Source organism: Ceratosolen solmsi, unplaced genomic scaffold, assembly GCF_000503995.2.
Source record: "Ceratosolen solmsi marchali unplaced genomic scaffold, CerSol_1.0 scaffold47, whole genome shotgun sequence".
Lineage (NCBI taxonomy): Eukaryota > Metazoa > Arthropoda > Insecta > Hymenoptera > Agaonidae > Ceratosolen > Ceratosolen solmsi.
Window position 1 is genome coordinate 3,770,810 of NW_011948419.1, and position 19,807 is coordinate 3,790,616.

The window sequence follows — 19,807 nt, forward strand, 5'->3', positions numbered from 1 at the left end:
ATTATTTATATATTCATTATATATAACTTAATTAGCCATATAACGACAATGATCAAATTGAGATATGAGAGAAATAATCTTTTTTCTACATTTCAATATTTTGTAGATAATGAGTAATCGTGATTAGTGAGACATTTTTTATTATAGATTTTATTGATTATGCTAATAATATAAGATCAATTGAAGTTACAGTCAGTGTCTGGTTAACTCAATAGATTACTACTTTGATTTTACTTTTTATTATACAATCGATACTATTATTGTTGTTTTTACACATTTTCCCCGACCATTTCATACTCGTTTTTACAGATATGTGTTATCTTAAAATAAATATATTACGATAACATTATTAAATTATTATTCAATATATTACTATTAATATAAATGATATAAATTATTATTAAATTAACGCTAAAGATTAAAAATTTGCGAATTATTTGCGAAGTAGCAAGACTAGGAACTAATGGCTTTTATTGAACCAAATGGTACTTTCAATATTGATAACATAATATCATAATAATATCACATTATATTATAAGGATAATAATTAAAGAAGTGACTCACAGTCCATATGCATTAATTGAAGTAATGCAATAGTACCGCACATATTACAAGAAAAGTAACAAGTTAACTTTTAAAACGTTCGTGTACGGTTAAAGAATTTTCGATTTTTGTAAAAATTTAAAAACAAAAATCGTTGCGAGTGTATCGAGTAATCAGAGAATAAATTTATTGAGAATATTTCAGCGGGTAATCGATCTTTCACATTGACTGTATAATTACGATCGATGAATATTGAATTGAGGTAAATTTTTTCACGACACGTTGAAATGTGCAAAAAGACCACCTTTCAAGCGGAATATTCTTAATAGCGATCAATAAGATCGATGATTTCGCTATTCTTATTCACCTAAATTTTCTTGTGATAATTAACTTTCCATCTGAGATCGACATACTTTAACATAATATCAAAAAATTTAATATATATTTATTATTTATAATGATATAGATTTAATGCTTATCATCATTATTCTAATTTTATAATTGGTTTGTATGAAATAGTATTAATTTGAAATTAATTATCTATAAAATACTATAAAACTTGAATTATATCTATTTGAAATATACCAATGTCAGCAAAAAAATGAAAGAAAAAGAAGAAGAATTTGACGCCCTTACCACCCAATCCACGACTTGTAAATCTCAGTGGTGTGCAAAGGCAATGAATTACCGATTCACCAACTGCTTGTTACCTCTTTTAAATACGCGCGTAACTTACGTCAAGTGCGCCAAGTTGATTAATCTCTCCAGGTGTGCTTCCATCCCCATAATGGTACGGTAAATCATTCTCCCTTCTTTACACATATTGATTAATACTCAAGAAAATATAATACTTAATTTTTTCTTAATTAAATTATTTGATATAAAAGGAAAGGAAAACGAAATGGTTAGTGTCGAAAAATACTGTTTACCGCATAATTGGCCGTTAAAGTTGGAATATTGGAATATTGAATTGCCACTTTATAACCAATGGATTTCTAGAGATTAATATATTGTCTGCTTAATGATCAGAAAGTATTTGATTAATGGCAAACTTCATAAATAAGGAAATACCTATTATTCGGCTACTTAATAAATAAATAATGTGAAAGCGTTAATAAAATAAAAGTGGAGCTCTGAAATTTTTTTACTGTATTATTGTAAATAGCAGAACACTGTAAATATCAATTAATTAAATATCATTAATTTTTTTCAATGAAATAGTTTAAATATTTGCTTTAAATAAGAAATTAATAAATGATTATTTAATTTGTATATATATAAATAATAATTTAGGAAAGTAAATGAAAAAGAAAAAATTCTATACAAAAATATAAAATTATAAGCACAAATTAATTCATAGATTATAATTTGGTTTTATTTTACTTTGTTTTACTAAATACTAAGAATAAACATTTGTTTAATCCAATATTTCTAAATTAATAATCAATAATTGAATTTTAACATGAATTTTCTACTATAGTGCAATAAAGAAAAATACTTTCCGATTAGTTTAGTACTTTTGTTTATCCAATTAAGTTAAATGAAATAGCCACGAAAACTAACATTTTTTTCACTATGATACATGAATATTTTATTTATTTACTAAGAAATATTACAATAATTATAATTGATTGTAATATATATACACACATATATATATATATATATATATATATATATATATATATATATATAATTTAAGGAAAAATAGTAGATATCTTAAAAAATAGATTTTTATCTACGTAAACCCATAAGAAACTATTGATTATTTTATTATTTATTGTTACATTAAAAGTTTAAATTTTAATTATAATGGAACTCATTTAAATTATTCGAATAAGCTAGAATAACTGACATAGTGATGACGATGACGACACCGTCAGTATAAAAAACATATGATGCATATATTGTGTACTTTTAATTCTAAATTTACATGGTGTTTTCAATATAAGCAATAGAGAAAAACTTACAACACTGAGCGACCATATAAACTTAATAATCGTTCTGTCATTTAGCTCAAATCACGTGATATTTAATGAAAATCATTGGCAATCTATCAAATCAAGCGGCGGGGAAGAAAGGGGAAAAAATTGAAAACATGTTAAGGCCACTCCAGTATTATTCCCATAATGCGTTCGTGAAAAAATAAAGGTCGTAAACTGCCCACGTGACTCGATAAATCAGCAATAATTTTACACAATGTACCAAGAATGACAAAGCGTAACGGAGATTGCCGCTCGGCCTTTTAAGGGTGCAATTAGCGTGGAAATTTCGTGGCACCCATCGCCGCTGTGGCCAAATAAAAGAAAAATCAAAGTGGGAATGGAGGAGCGTAGACGCACATTACCAACGACATTCCCACGACCGACTTACGGAAGTCGAGCGGAAAACCCCGTAACGAGCAGCAGCCGAGCGACGCGTTCCTTTAATCGCGGCTTCGAGCAAATAAATGAACTCGAGCAAGTAACTCGACCGTAGCTCACTACATCATTATAATTTTGAAAATAAGAATTTTCACGTCCTGATGGATGGCGAGAAAAACCGACATTTCATTCCGGGGCCATCATTGCGTGGTCTCCTTAAACTGTCTTTAAGGGGACTTTAGGCGTGACTTTAGGATTGTACACGAATGCGAGCCATTTATTGCTTTTGCAAAAAGGTTGCTTCACACGATTGGCATAGAAGACGCGAATGAAAGACTCGGGTAGGAGTGAAAATCTGTATGGAGAATCGAATAAGTGTGAATTACGGAGGTGGATAATCTATCCAATTATTTTTAGAGGTCGGTTAAAAAATTTTGGTTATGGCTTAAGTTGGGATGTGTCCACTTTAAAACTTAATTTTGGCAAAAGAAGTTCTACCCCCCCCCTCTCTCGCTCTCTCTCGCTCTCTCTCTCGCGCTCTCTCTCTCTCTCTCTCTCTCTCTCTCTCTCTCTCTATATGCGCAGGAATGATGTCTAACTTGAACAATGGTATTTGCAGGTATATAATAGCTTATCTTATATCAAAGATTGAACATAGGAGATTGTATCGTAACAAATATAATTCAAAATCGCAATTTCTGTATTGGTCGAAACCAATTATTAATTATTTCATAGATTATAAGTTATTCGCTTAAAGTGATAATGATCTTATTAAATGAAAATAGTAAAGCTAATTTATAATTGATTACAAATTATAACTATTTCAATTTGTATTACTTTCATATGTATATATATGTATATGTAAATGAATTATATATATATGGTATTTAGAATTTAGAAGATTATTTTCATAAATATATATATATATATATATATATATATATATATATTAAATGAAATTATTTCATGAAAAATATGTATCAACTATCATGGTTTCTTATTAATGATAATCAATGGAATGTGAGTTAAAAAATAAATCATTTATAATCTTACGTAATGATTTAATTTTATTAATTTAATGTCATATTAAACTTACAAATTTATTACTTGAACGTAAGCATTTATTTCTAATAAATTATAGTACAGCATAGAATGTAAAGCTGAATGACATTTTACAGAATAAATTATTTTTGAATACTATAAAAGTTAATTTCAAATGATAAGGGGGTAGCAGAACTTAAAGATAACGTTACGTCGAAAATAATAAAACCATTATAATATATTATTACAAATACTTTTATATCGAATATTTTATTTATCGACTATTAACACGAAGAAACCTCGTAACGGGTCAAATTAATTTATTCCAAGTTATCGAAAACTGTAAAATTGTCTTCGCTATGTAGCGCTACAAGAACACCATTTTTGTCCATCAAAAAACACCATTATGCAATACCGACCTCACCTCCGTGCAAATTTGAACCAAAAAGAATCACAATCATGCCTCGGTAATAAGGCATTAACTGGGCATATCTCATCGTGAAAGACCCAGGAGATCGTATCTCTTCCCGTTCTCTCAATCCCTATAATCGCGATATTCAAGCTGCAGAATCACTCTTGAATCCTTAGAAGTCGGGCAAAAAAATACGAGTTTCTCATGCTGCCGATGACCAAGCAGAAAACGCGTCATTTTGCTTTCGAAATTCGACAATACCTACATGCTCTTTAGGTCTGACGCACCACTGTAATAAGCTCACCTACACGCTCCCTACACTTCATCATAGTTTCTCGGATACTAATTTAATTTACCGTATCTGTATTTAATATGCAGAATATAAAAATACATACATAAAATAACAATATATACGTATTATTAATATGCATATTATGTAAGAATTAAACGGCTTGATTTTACTTACTTTTAATTAATTATAATCAATATTATGCACTTTGTATAAAACATTTGCCCACACAATGAAAAGCATTTAAGTTCTATTTTGGCTGTAAGTTTAATTTATTCTTCCATTAAATAATATTTTTTTAAATATACAATAACAGTACCACTACTTTTCCACTAATTTGATTGCATTGAAAATGAGATCATTCCTTGTTGACCAAAAAATTTTTTTAATATCTTCGTAATATTAAAAAAGAATTTTTTTTATATAAAAAAGTGGAATATTGTTGTAATACATAAATGTTTACAATTTTAATCAACAATAAAATAAAATGTTTTGTAAAGAAATGGTCATTTTTGCAAATATTTTATAGAAAATTGAAAAATAAAATTTTAATTTTTATGGTTTTCCAAAAATAGCTTTTATTGATATTCATAAATTTTCTCAACTTTCTCATTTGAAAGTTTGTATAAATTTGGCGTGAAAACATTCTGCGTATTCTTATGCAGTGAAAATCTATTAAAATTTTAATGCTTTCAAAGGACTAATTATTAATACAAATAAAAAGTGTTTTAAAAAAGTATCTATTTATTGACATTCCATATGGCAACTCCAATAATGGTTAAAGGGAATTAATTCAATTAACTTTTTATCTTTAAATTACTGAAAATAAAATATAAACGATAGTTTATATAATTAATAATCATTGTCTATGGTTAGAAATAAATTATTGTATACGGTGTATACCATATTTTTACAGGCATTTTACGTATTTTTACTTCTTTACAAGGTAGTAAGAGAAGACTTTATAAAATTAAAGAAAGATTTAGAAATTGGCACAGTGAATTTAACGAGTTCAACTAGTATTTATAAAATAAAAACTGGATTAACTACATAATTACTTGAAGTATTTATTAATCTTATATTGTAATAAATTCAAATAGTCCTATATTTTAGCAAATTTATTATTCAGAGAGCTAATGAAAATTTGTTTATTTTAAATAAATTTATTCATTTTTTTTTTTTTTTTTTTTTTTTATCAACCTAAATTCTGACAACATTTCTGTATAAAGCAGTTTTATAGATTTGACTATTTTATTTGTTTAATATTTGAATTATTTTGTTGGGAATTATTGAATCTTAAACAACTACCAAATAGTATTTAAAAATAATTATATTCGAGATTAATGAATATATTGTCGAGATGAGTAGGTCACTTTCTTCTACTGAACAATGATCGAGATTTAATTATTAAGCTAATTTGTCTAGAAATATTATTTATCTGGTAGATACATTCTTACCTTAAATAAACAAAAGCAAAAAAAATTTGTTCTCAATACTAAGCCGAAATGATTTATAAAATGCAAAAAAAGTAGAAATTATGTTTGGATTTTGTATTAAAATTTATTCTGTCGCAGATAAGAAGATTATAAATAATATATACAATATTAATCTATCAGACCAGTTGAATGTTACGATCTCGTTGACAATATGTGGCTATTATATCGATATTTTATATTTAACGATTGAAGTATATCGAATGCCTTCTTTAAAAGATCAAAATAGAATAAAAATAGATTGTTTAACATTAAATATGCCAGAATAAAGTTTTATTTTTCAAGAGAATGTTCAATAGCAATTTGTTCATTATTCAATATTAAATAGATTTTTTTATAAAAATTATGTCAATACATATTTATTTCTGAAGCTGACGCTAAAAATGTACATGTCAATAAATCTATTTGGCTTAAGGTTTAATTTTTCCTTTTCAAAATGATATATTGAATTTTAATTATATTGCGTTGTTTGTATGGTGTAATGTGTAAAAATTACCTTATGTATCGATATTTAACAGGCAAATGCCCGATTGAGTTACAATACAAAAGCCTCCCCTCCCGATGTCACGTGATATTTGAAATAAAAAAATAAATAAATCAAAGCATTAAAAGTATTGGAGCATATTCGAATGTTACATAAAACTCGAGTCACTTTCGAAATTATCAAGTACCCGTCATCACCGAATTTAGCTCTAAGTTTTTTCACGCTGCATTCCAATCTTAGCTATTGACAATGTCGACTGGACTTTCATATAGCTCGCCGTACTTTTACCGTATGTGACTTATTAAACGACCGAATCTACATATCAATTCGTGATCAACGCATTGGTGTTTGCGCAACGCCACATAGCGTTAAAAGGACATTAGTCAAAAACACTCGACACACAATAACTCACGTATTTCCTTAGAAAAAGAAGGATTTGGTAATAACGTAATTACACTTTAATGCAACGAAGAGGGGATGCTATGGCAAGTCGAGCGTTCATGTTTCTTTTTGTCCCCCCCCCCCCCCCCCCCCCTTTTCTTTTTTTTTTTTTTTTTTTTTTTTTTTTTTTTTTCTTGTACTTAAACGCGTTTTCCCGCATAAATTAGCCTTATTTTTCGGGTACTTCATTAGCATAAAAATAATGAATTCTTAGATAGGCGTAAATACGGTTATTATATGTGCGCGGATGTCTTATGTGAATCGGTACTAGCTATATCTCAATAGGCGCACACTAACGCACTCGTAAGGCTCAGGTTTATAAAGTTTCGCGCTTTCACTTCGTGGCGGCCGCCGACGTCAAATTCCCGTCTGCTCTAGTGTGCCGCGATCGATGTCCCATTACTTATTCTATTCAATTACTTGTAGGTGGGTTTAATTAAAACGTAATGTCCGTGCATTCGTCGGATTTTGCGCTAAAGTATTGTAATAGTCTAATGCATAAATGTTGACTTGTAAGAAAATTTAAGAGCCCAATAAACGTGGAAAAATGTAATCCTATGGATTTTCGTTGTTATTCAATGCATTAATTAATCAATCAATTAATGACTGATTACATTTTTGTCACTCCAAGTAGTTACGTAATTTCTTAGATTTGCTACATTTACATTAATGTTAGCTACATTGGGAAAGTTATGCTATATTATATTGCTACACGCTATCATATTCGTTTAAATCATTATTTATGAAAGATTAATTAATGATTAAAATTAATTCATTATACTAAAAATATTGTAATTAATAGATGTTACGAAATTATTATCTAATTAAATAATGTTTTTTTTTTTTTTTTTTTTATGATATTCCTACACTTATTAGCGTTGATTAATTGGCAATTTTTTCACCATGGATAATCTTATAAAAGTTTTTATCGCGTTTCTTGACAGATTATTTTACGGTATATTTTTTATCGCTCCTTATTACCAGCTTCTCTATTTATTCTTATTAATGCATACGATTTCGTATTCATTCATGTACACATCATGGGATTTTGTCTTCTGTGATCTTGTTATTTGTCTAATATAAGTATCTTGAAACTTTTATTCAAACACCTTACAAAATTACATTGCAAAATTATATTGCAAAATTTTTCCCCCTCTTATCCTCATTTTTAAAATAATTTGCCGTCAGATAGTGAATTCCACAAGAAAAAACATGGTTGAATTACAAGAGAGGAAGAGAGAGAGAGAGAGGAAGGGAGAGTGAGAGAGAGAGAGAGAGAGAGTGAGGGAGAGGAAGGGAGAGTGAGAGAGGGACAGAGAGAGAGAGAGAGAGAGAGAGAGAGAGAGAGAGATTCATTCATCAGTTAGCGTTTCAAAAATAAAAACAAAAAACCGTTATTTATACAGTTTGCCGACATGCTCGATTAAATAAGATTTTTACTATTGTGAATACAGCAATTACCTTAATAGAAATAAAATTTCGTGAACACCGTTGAAGAAGGAACTTGTATACTTGTACTTTCTAGCTAACTATTCGTTCTATATTCTGACGGAAATGAAAGTGTCGCTGATCATCTGGACTAAAAAAGTGTTAGTCCAGGCAATTCCGGTTCTCTCTCTCTCTCTCTCTCTTTCTCTCTCTCTCTCTTTTTTTCTGTGTGTATCATTTATCCGAGGACGTTGGAAATCGGTACACTTAGCGCGGACAATCGAGCACAGTTGCCGGCAATTACTTTCTATCTTCCTCTAAACTGCTCGTGAACATTTTAAAAAGGCGCGGTGTGCGCGTACACGAACAGTTGACCTAACGGTGAAATCCGACGGGCCCAATCGTTTTCTCGCCCTCTTTCTTCACATACACACGTGCAGTCAATCTTGGTAACACAATTTTTCCCCGTTCCACAAACATCATTCGTGCCGCTTTGTATTTTCTCTCATTTGCATGGCGGAGCGTCGCGCTTCCCCATTCAGTATTTCCTCGTTATCCTTTCCGCTCGCTACTCTCAGGGTTTGCATCGCTTTCTTATGGATCTTTTACACCCGTAGATCTCGTCGACTTTAGGCAATTACGGTTCTTCACGCAACTTCATTAGATCCATTGATTCGCAGAAGGCTAGGTTAATAAAAGCATCAAGTACTTTAAACAATCGGTTTCCTGCTTTCCTATGATTCCGTAACATTTTGGCGCGCCAGCTCTTAACGCGAGTTCCATGCAAAGTCAAAACAACCTTTTGGCGCGCACGTGAATCTACGATCTCGCGCTCTCGCTCATGCTAATTCAACGAGGAAGTCTTCCTCGTTGTGGCCGTTGTCGCGCTACGTGCCATCCGCCCAGGTCTACGTCATCATCGATTGTCCTATGATTGCGCAAACGAGCAACAGTCCGTCCTTACCGATTTTCTAACGTGCAACAAGGATCTCGTCGAGCTCGATAATTCCCTTTCCTTATCTCTGCCTCCTCCATCTCCTCCTCCTTCCACCAACCCTCTCTCTCTCTCTCTCTCTCTCTCTCTCTCTCTCTTCGTCACATACACGCACACGCACATGCACACGCACATTATCTCTATCACGTACCCGTAATATCGCGCACACTAAATCGCCCAAAATTAAACTCACCAGCTGGTTGCTGCTCCTCTCTTTATCTTTCTATTTCTCTTTTTCTCTCTCTCTCCCTCACTCTCCCTCTCTCTCCCTCTCCCCCTGTCTCTCCCTCTCCCTCTCTCTCTCTCTCTTTCTCTCTCTCTCTCTCTCTCTCTTTCTGATTCGCACAGCTGTAAAAGCAGCAGAAGCACTCAGTCTGCCGATCTCATGGTTCGGCGCCAAGGTAAGGCCCCGCTCCCTCTTATGTCCTCCTATGTTCCTTTCTCAGTTTTTGGACCCTTTGGTGCAAAGATACGAGGACGGGGGCCAAATCCGTCGGAGAGGAGTCGCGGAGTGCGTCGGAACGCGCGGCCGAACACGGCGATCGGCCAGGTGAAAGCCGAGGAGAACGACTGCTGAGTCTATCCGCGAACCATCCGAGCGACTCCTGCCGCACGCCGTCGTTTTCTCTCTCTCTCTCTCTCTTCTCCCTCTCTCCCTCTCTCTCTCTCTCTCTCTCTCTCTTTCTCTCTGTCTGTCTCAGACGCTCATTGCCGAGAGATTGGAAGAGCGAGCGAGAAGACAAGATAGAAAGAAAGAGAGACGCGTATAAAAGTCCCCTTCCATCGCGGAGGGCCGCCGGTTTATATTCGTGTTTACTTTCACCGTGGATACGCGAAAGAGCGAGAGAGAGCAAGAGGAGGCATTACGTGCATTAAGCCTTGATCGGGACTCGTGAATACACGGTATCTGACGGAGGCTGGATGACAGCAACCGAGAAGGTTCAAAGTTCATGTAATCGATTTACAAGGAATCAATTTTTTTGTCTATACTTTGGCGAGAGAAAAATGGTAAAAGAAGTCGATGGTAAAGAGATGTGGGAAGAGACGAGGACACTCATTTCTGTAAATGCTAATGCGTCAATTTGGATTTTCTAAGTAATTTCATCACTGGATAGTGTGATCATAGACAATGGAGGTTGCGGTTTCAATCTAAACCTAAGCAATTGATATTAATCGCTATCCAAAACTTTGCTTGAAAAATATGAAAAATAAATGATAAATAAAACTTTGAAAAACCTAAAGGCAATTTGAATATGATTTATAAAATTCATACTCATTTTGAGATGACCTCATTGAATTATTATATCTACATATTATTGCATCATTATAAATGGAATATTTGATAATTATAAATTTAGATTCACGTTACTTTAGTTGGGTATTATTTGACTTTTTTTAGATTTACCAAGAACATTCATATCGATTAAACATTATAAATTTATATGAAAAAAGTTTTAATAATTTATAAAATAAGCTGGTTCAATTAGCAATTTATATTTTGACACTCCCTTTTATCAAGCCAAAAATTAGTTAATTTTTCACAAAAAGTAGTCAAAATGCATAATAAGGTATTCATAAAATAGATCGTAAGCTATGAATGTCATGTAATTTCATATACAGTGCCTTTAGATGAAATGAAAATACTATTTAATTTCAAGTAAAATATAGTAAAATTTTATTTATATTATTAATTTCACGAAGATTAGAAATATAGGCAAGGATCGATCGATATAAAGGCGAAAATGCGATTTATAATGATTCTCCATTCACTTAAATTATTATTCAGAATTAAAGTACGGATATCTTCTCACTGCATAGAGTAAAATTTCACTTCAGATTATGTCTAGAATTACAAATACTAAATAGCAGCATGCTAAAATAAATAAAAAATAAAAGTTGTTTTTAAAAATTTAATTAAAATATTTCATAATCAGGTAAAATAACTAAGCGGCTAAGCAATACATAAAATAATAATTGTATTTCATTCATATTTTTTATGTATCGCTTTTACCGCCTAATATTATAAATTTAAAATAATTTTATTTTATACTTAATTGAAATAAATTACAAAGAAAGATACTATCCACTTAGCAAATTCGTATCAAGAATAAAAAAAAAAAAAAAAAAAAAAAAAAAAAAAATAAATAAATAAATAAATATAAATAAAAAATTCTAATTATTTTGTAATCGTAACGATTTTTATAATATTCATAATACATTTTTTCACACGTTAAATACATTAAGCTTAAATACAACACATGCAACAATTTGTTTATATATATATATATATATATATATATATATATATAAAAATTTGAGAATGAGTTTACTTTCGTAGCCACATTGAAAAAGGTATTCTAATTGTTGTTTCTCTCCCTTTCCCTCTTTCTTTTGGTACGTTCGAATAATTTCTTTTATTAGTAATACACTGTTAAAGATCGAAAGAGAAGGGAAATCAGGAAAAAAGCGGGCGATGCTAAAGCAAAGTCACCTTCAAATAGGTGCAGCTTATGGATGAAATTTATTGGATAATGCTGTCGAGTTTCTTTATGTTTTTATTTTTTTATTATTGTCTCTACGAATAGTATATGCCGGTATATTCTCTCAGCTCTTAATATTCTAAATCAACGGGTGCAATCGTACAGAGATAAATTATATGCAATCGTGTATTATGACAATTGTTATTTGAATAAATAAGCATAGCGTTTATTATCGAATTAGACTCATTCAATATTGCAATAAATACTTTCTTTCTGCCATAATCCATAATTTGATCCATTTATAAACAATGAAAATTTATGTGAAAGATATTTGCATTTTAAGTCACAATTTATTATTTTCATGTTTTATTCATAATTTATTAGTATTCCAAATATAACTGCATGTTAATAAAATAAATATATTTACATGCACTTATAAATGAATTTATTATTAAATAGTATATTCGTGTAGTAATATAATTAATATTTCATTGTCATTACTATTAAAATACAAGTATTGTATTGTTCAACGATAAATGTAATATTTATCGAGATTTTTTATATGAAAAGATAGATTTTTATAAATGTTAATGTATTCATAGCAATATTAATATAAAAATTTCAAAATTTCGATCATCTATGACATTTTATATTTGTTGTTTGTACATAAACTGCAAAAAGTATTGTCTCAATCTACTTTTAATATAAATATTTCACAAGCTTTGATATTAATTATTTAGTAATATTATTATTAATCTTCTCTTAAACAAGCAGTAATATTTCGTATATTTTTATACTAATCGTATCATGTTAATTTTAGTTTAGAATGTTCCTTGTTGTGGCCACGTTCTGGAATTATTTGAAATGTTTCATAATATCTGCTTTTCTTTTACGAGCACAGATTTGAATTTGAGGAAAAGAATGAGAAATTATTTTGAATGTAAAGGACATTCTTAACTGGCCGGGTAACGATATTTCTCTTTGTAATCAGCTTGGAGCGTTATACGCCTGCGCATGTCGTTGACCCTTTCACTATATGTCTACGTTTCTGAATAAGTTATTGTACGATTTATACCACGAAATCAAATATTTCCTTGTATGTGACAACACCTGAATGCTAAATAAGTGCTGCATTCATGTGTTTATTTTAATTTCATCTTTATAAGGCAAAGGCTATCGCCAATGGTGATACAAACTGTCGATGAATGCATTAGTACATGAATCTGATTGTATTATACTACAAGACATAAATATTCGTCATTTATGGCTCTACGCGAATCTAAGATTTGCGCAACTAGTTTAAAAGATATTTGTCCTTTCTCATTTGAGAACCATGTATAAGTTGCCATTGTTAACGAAAACAAAGAAAAAAAAGAAAAAAAAAGAAAAAAAAAAATAAAAAAACAAGAAATATACATGTATATTTATATCAATATATATTTTCTTCTATTATGTATAATATATCTTGTAGTAATTAAAATATAACAGTAATATAACATTCTATATTACAATAATAAAATAAATTTTTAAATCTTTGAATTTTTTCCGTTATTTCTATTAATTAAATAAGATATGAGAATTTATTTAATAAATATGTTTTGTATGCCATCGTGAATTATATGAATGTCGGATTCTCTTTCCAACAAAAAAAAAAAAAAAAAAAAAAAAAAAAAAAAAAAAGTCCGTCTTCTGGTGTTGACTAATCTACATCAATTCAGGACGTATCCTTTTCGCTAGTCTCCATCTTAATCTTGTTCTTTGTGATGAAGATCTGTTTTTTTCGAAAATTAAACCTTTGCTAACGCTTTGAGACCATTAAACGTATGAAATTGTACGGTAAAATGCGCTTAAGGCATTCCACAGTTTTTTTTTGTTTTTTTTTTTGTTTTTTTGTTTTTTTGTTTTTAATCTCCATGGTCTCGAAGGGAGTAGCCCTTTTGGATGAATGAAAGATTTCGGTTGAATAAAGAAGTCAATGAATATGATAATTATGATTTCTATTACACTTTTGAGCTCCAAAACTGGTATATTATCTGTTTATCAGGTGGAATCTGGACATAATAAATTCAGATAATAAATCCAGAGAAGTTCGTTAGTAGGTAATTTTATATAACTGCATTGTAACAACCAATTTCGGCCAATACAACTAAAAGTCTCTGATCATACATTTTATCTGACTATCTAATTGATCTCTCAGCTTGAACATTATGTGCTTCTTACGAGTGACATGTTAATCGCTTGATATCCATCTTCGCAACTATGAAATGAAGTGCACGATACATCGGATTGAATGTAAGTCGCTGCATTATTTTGAAAAATAATGGGATTTAATACGAAAAGTATACGCAATCATCATCTTTCATTCAACATTGTCGAAAAAGTTATTTTTTATATTAGATCTCACCACAGAGTACAAACACTTTTCACGTTAAATGGTTAGTTTTTAATCGATGTATTAATTAAATAAATAAGTCGTCGATGTATTGTTAATAAATATTAGCATATTTTATGAAGTGGTTATCATTATAAATGATGATGTTTATAGTGATATAAATCTTGTGAAAGTAGAGAGTAGCAAAAAGCTGGTTGGTTTCATATTTCTGTTGTAATGATCTTTTTTAAAATATTTTACTTTAATGAAAAATATTTAAAAACTTGAAAATACAATATTTTACAGTATGAATAAGAATGGATACATACGACTTCCTTTTAAATAATGTTCAATTTCTTACGATAATTAGCAAAGTTTGATGAAATGTCGATATTATAAAGAAAATAATTCAAAATTTTTAGAGCTATAGCTTAAATATTCAGGTATTTAATATTTAAAGAATAAATCTGTCTATATAAAAATTAATTGATTTATATTAAATAGGTACAAATTCTTAAACTTACTATTATAAGCTTTTATAGTACCAATGCGAAAATATATCTTGAATATATTCAAGATTTTCTAAATATTCTTTTATATTTCACAAGATTTAAGTTAAGAGAAATATTTCAACTTAATTGAAGTTACGAGAATAGTTGAAAGATACTTCTATTATATTATTTTTAAATTGACTGGAATTATTTAAGTGATCATGAAAATACCGTTAAGCATGACTTTTTTTTGTTGAAATTATAGTTAATGTCAGATTTAAAAATGGAAAATAATCAAGATATATATCAAAATCATTTTTAAATGTTATAGATAGAAATTTTATAGTTATACAAATTATTAAAAGGTTAAAAAAAAAAAACAAAAAACAAGTGAAATAATATTAATAAATAAAGATTTTGAAAAAGAAAAATTTGAATTCAAATAATGTATCGATCATTGTCAGATCTCCTATTCGTTAAAGCATAAAAATGTTTTATAGGAATGATTTAATGCTCACGTTGCATTAAATGTTATATTTAATGTTCCTATTCTAATTAATTGATCCATACAAATTTCATTTGAAATTATAAATAGTATCAGTCATCTTAAAATATGGATTTATATAAATAACGATTGCTTATAAAATGGATAAATGCTTAAGAGGTACATAAAAAAGGATAGTAAAACTATTTATGCATTATATAAACTAAGAATTTTTACTAGCTCTGATTTATATATCCTTGCACATTTATCCAATTACAAAATTAATTTAAATTAGTAATAATCATAGGTATTTGATAATACAGTCTTTTATAGATTTGTAATGTATTACTATTTTAAATTTTAGGCTGCCCCGTGGATGCCATTTTAATTAACATATTAATTATACAAAATTACCGAACTTGCTACAATTAAATTAAATAAAATCTTTATATAGTCGTAAAATATTCTACTAACCCGAGATAATAAATTTTCACTTAACTTAATGTCAAAGTGCTTTTTTTCTCTAAAATATGATTAGTAACATATAATTAACATAATACGGTTATTATTTAATGTCTATTCGCAACTCTTAATGCTATTATGCAATATACTTTTTTTTTTTTTAATACGTTTAAATAAAAGGGGTCATACGATTTAATTTTATATTATTCTATTATAATAGTGTAAAAAAGTCTGAAAATTGAAAAGTATATTTCCAGATATATTAAAAATATCTCCTAGTGATTCAAATAAGTTGTAATTGTAATATAAAATATATGTGTTTCAGTTAACTCAATAACATTACATCTGTTTAACTCTATTCAAATGGAAATTATTGTAAATTTCTGTAAAATATAATCGGATTTCGCTAGAAATTTGATAATATTAAGTTACATAAATTTTTTTTACAAAATTATAAGTATAATATATATCAGTCAATTAAAAAAGAAATTATTTTTTTTATTTTTTATATAACTGCTTATAATAGTAGTAAAATTTTCGCTTTTATTCATAAAGTAAATGACATTTTCTAAATAATAAACTATGTATCTCATTTTCAGTGTGCTAAAGTAATTGTAAAACTATTAAAGTATGAAAAATGATTGATGAATTAAAGATTCTCATATTTAAAGACAAAGATACAAATTCGTTTATTTGTAAAGTTTAAATAACAAATAGTTGAAGTATTGAGTAAAAGTAGTTTTATTAATATTTTTAGTTTAGATTTAAATATACTTAAAAAATTATTAGTTATATGGTTTAATGCTACCAGTTCGTTGTTGGATACTTCTATTAAATTAGATGTAGACAAATCTAATTTCTTTTATAGTCTACCAAAGTATACAATATCAAATTATATAAACATTTTATATAATTATTTAATTATACTATTTAGCAGTTGCTATTTACATTATTTTACAATTTATATTTCTAATTTCTCCATAATGTAGCAATAATAGAAATAAATATATTAAAATTTTTCTTCACCAATTAAGTACAAATAGAGCTGCTAACATTATTCAAAGAGTACATGGGCATTTTTTTTTTTATATAATGAATATACAAAAAAAATTTCAACGAATCAAATTAACAAAGTCTTACATCCACGCTAATCTCTTCGTTAAAAAAAATTGTCACTCAGCGATTTTCAATTAATTATACAAATGATCCACATATCGTAGTATATGTAGCATGAAGAAATTCAGAATCAGAAAGCGAATACAATCGGATCATTGGTGTCCGCTTAATTATCGAAGTACATTCAGCACCTGTTTCAGCTCAAATTAAGATGTCTAATTTAAAATATTCTGTATTTGTGTCCACGCGATCCGTTATGTAATGCAATTAATACCAATGTCCATCCGTGAGTCGGATATTTAAAATTCACTCGATGATATATTCAGTTGATATGCACTAGAAATTTGTAATATGCAGCTCGCCAAGCTGCCTTAACAGTTTATAATTCTTCATTCCAAGAACGTTGTTTTACCGTTATGAACTGCTATATTTAATTTCAAATCAATGTCTTAGCCTCAAGTAATGTAAAACTAATTAAATTTTTATTACGTTTATTATTTCATAAAATTTTTTAATACACTATCGTCGGTTAAAATTAAATACACCATAGAGACAAAAAAGATTAATTTATATTGAATATTTAGTAGTCAAGTATAGCGATATTTCACTAAAATTTATTGATATTCTTGAAATACAAGTATGTATTTTTTATTGAATAGATAAAATCTTTTAAGAAAAATTACATAAAAGTTACGTACGCTAAACTATTTTACAACTATCAAATTTCTTTAATATTTGTTACTATACTGATATAACATGTACTTGTTTTTTTTTTTTTTTTAAGATAGTTTTCATTTGTACAAAATTAATCATTAACATTTTTTAAATATCACCATTGGTATATTATATTTAATATAGTACATAATAAATTTATTACTATTTAATGTACAAGCAAATATCCTCAATTGTACAATTACATAGAATCATACTCTTAAATAGTTCTTTAAATTTAACTTATTTTTAGGTGAAAGATTGTTCCTTAATTGTATGAGGAAACAATCAATCTCTTATTTATAACACACACACACACACACTTGTGTTTTTAAATTCCTGTTTATCATGTAGAAAAATTAATTTTTCTAAAAGACTTTTAAAACGTTTACATTCAATATAGTTTTATTTACAATAATTAAATAATTGAAATTGAAATATTATCCTCTTCCCTCTTCATTAAATAAGAGCTGCATAGCTTGACATGGACATTATGTATCTTAAGCTTATAACTCAACCTAATTTAAAAGTTTAAATCAGGGATAGGAAATTGATCCACTGATTTCACACGAAATACCGAGAAACAATAAATTAGATCTAGACAATTTGCTCGTTACGATAACTCGGGCATTAAAAACCTCGGAATATATATATATATATATATATATATATGTAGATCTATATTTTCTGTTATTTAAAGATTAATGATTTAAAGCAAACAATATGTGAATGTTCAATATTAAAAACCAGCACTAGTGCTTCAAATACAATTATTATATGCTGGATTTTGTTCCCTATAATCCGATTTGTATGAGTTAATGGAACGCAAAATTTTACATTACCTTATTTTACAATACAATATCAAATTTAACAATATATGTAAACTTCAGTTTCTTACACAAAATTACTAATAAACTTATCGCCGGTGAAAGAAATTTTACTATAAATAAACAAAATTAATTGATAAAATGAACACCGAATATCTTAACAAATTAAGTACATTCGAATCTATAAATATAGACTAACATATTTCTTTTATACCACACTCAACAATAGTTAAACAAGATTGTTTAAATATAAACTTTTTTCATAGAAAAAAGCGAAATCTATGTGATTTTTATGATAATGTAAATTAAAAATTAAACCACAATAATACAATATCTTAAGAAAAGAAACAATAATACTTTAAAAGATGAATTTAAAAAGTTGGAGTTTAAAAATTAATACATTTAAAAATAATTAACTTAAATTTTAATATAAACAGTCCTAAGAATAATGTATTATATTTTCACTATATTCTGAAATTATTTAATAAAATTAAATATTTCACATATAAAAAGCTTAAGACGGCAATAAATTCTCAATATTTGCGTATAAAAAATTATTCACACTTGAAAGTTTGTATGAACGAGAAAGTTCAAAATCACTTCAGGCAAAATTTCGATGTTCCTAAAGTGCTATCCGGATCCTACTTTATCGGCACTTCGATTTTTACAACTTGATTGCACTATTAATATTATAAAAATTGCACTTATCTCAAAATCTTAACTCAATACTTAATTATTAACAAAATATAAATACAATTAATATTATTACTAAATTAAAATTTTATGAAATATTTAAATATATTGATTAATCGTCAATTCTCAAATCTTAATTTAGATTAATAACATTTACATTGATTTAGTCGTTTAGAATAAAATGAGTATAAAATGCATTTTAAATCAACGACTGATATCATTACAATTGTAATTGCTAATTATTTTGTTCTGTTTATCCTTCTTCTTCTTTATTTTTTTTCTTTCAATTTAATGTCAATATTTAGGAACAATACATGCGATTATTATATATATATATTTTCAAGATATATTTTCAATACTCAATTTCAAAATGAATCAACGGTTTACTCTTAACTTAAGACTACAAATAAACGATCCTTAATAATTAATTTCCGTACATATAACATTTTTGTTAAAAAAAAAAAAAAAAAAAAAAAAAAAGAAATAAAAAAAAAAACAATATTTATGATATCAGTCCATTTAATCTTACATTACGTAAATATCAAATGTATTTATTGATCTCTTAAAAATGCTTACTAAAGTTATCAAACTTTCAAAATCAATGTATAAGGGCATAGATGTTTGAAAAGCGTCTATACTAAATATATTTTATTTATTTTATTTATTTAATAGTGACGATTGTGT

At 28.1% G+C, this 19,807-nt stretch overlaps 1 protein-coding gene across 1 annotated transcript in view; it reads right to left on the reverse strand.

Moving 5' to 3' along the window:
* The window catches only part of kkv (hyaluronan synthase-like protein kkv), a 61,427-nt gene extending 51,687 nt beyond the window's left edge, over positions 1 to 9,740 (reverse strand). The window contains 1 exon segment of the mRNA XM_011497503.1: positions 9,682 to 9,740. The gene's annotated coding sequence lies outside the window, so the exon portion shown is untranslated.
* Between the last annotated feature and the right edge of the window lie 10,067 nt (positions 9,741 to 19,807).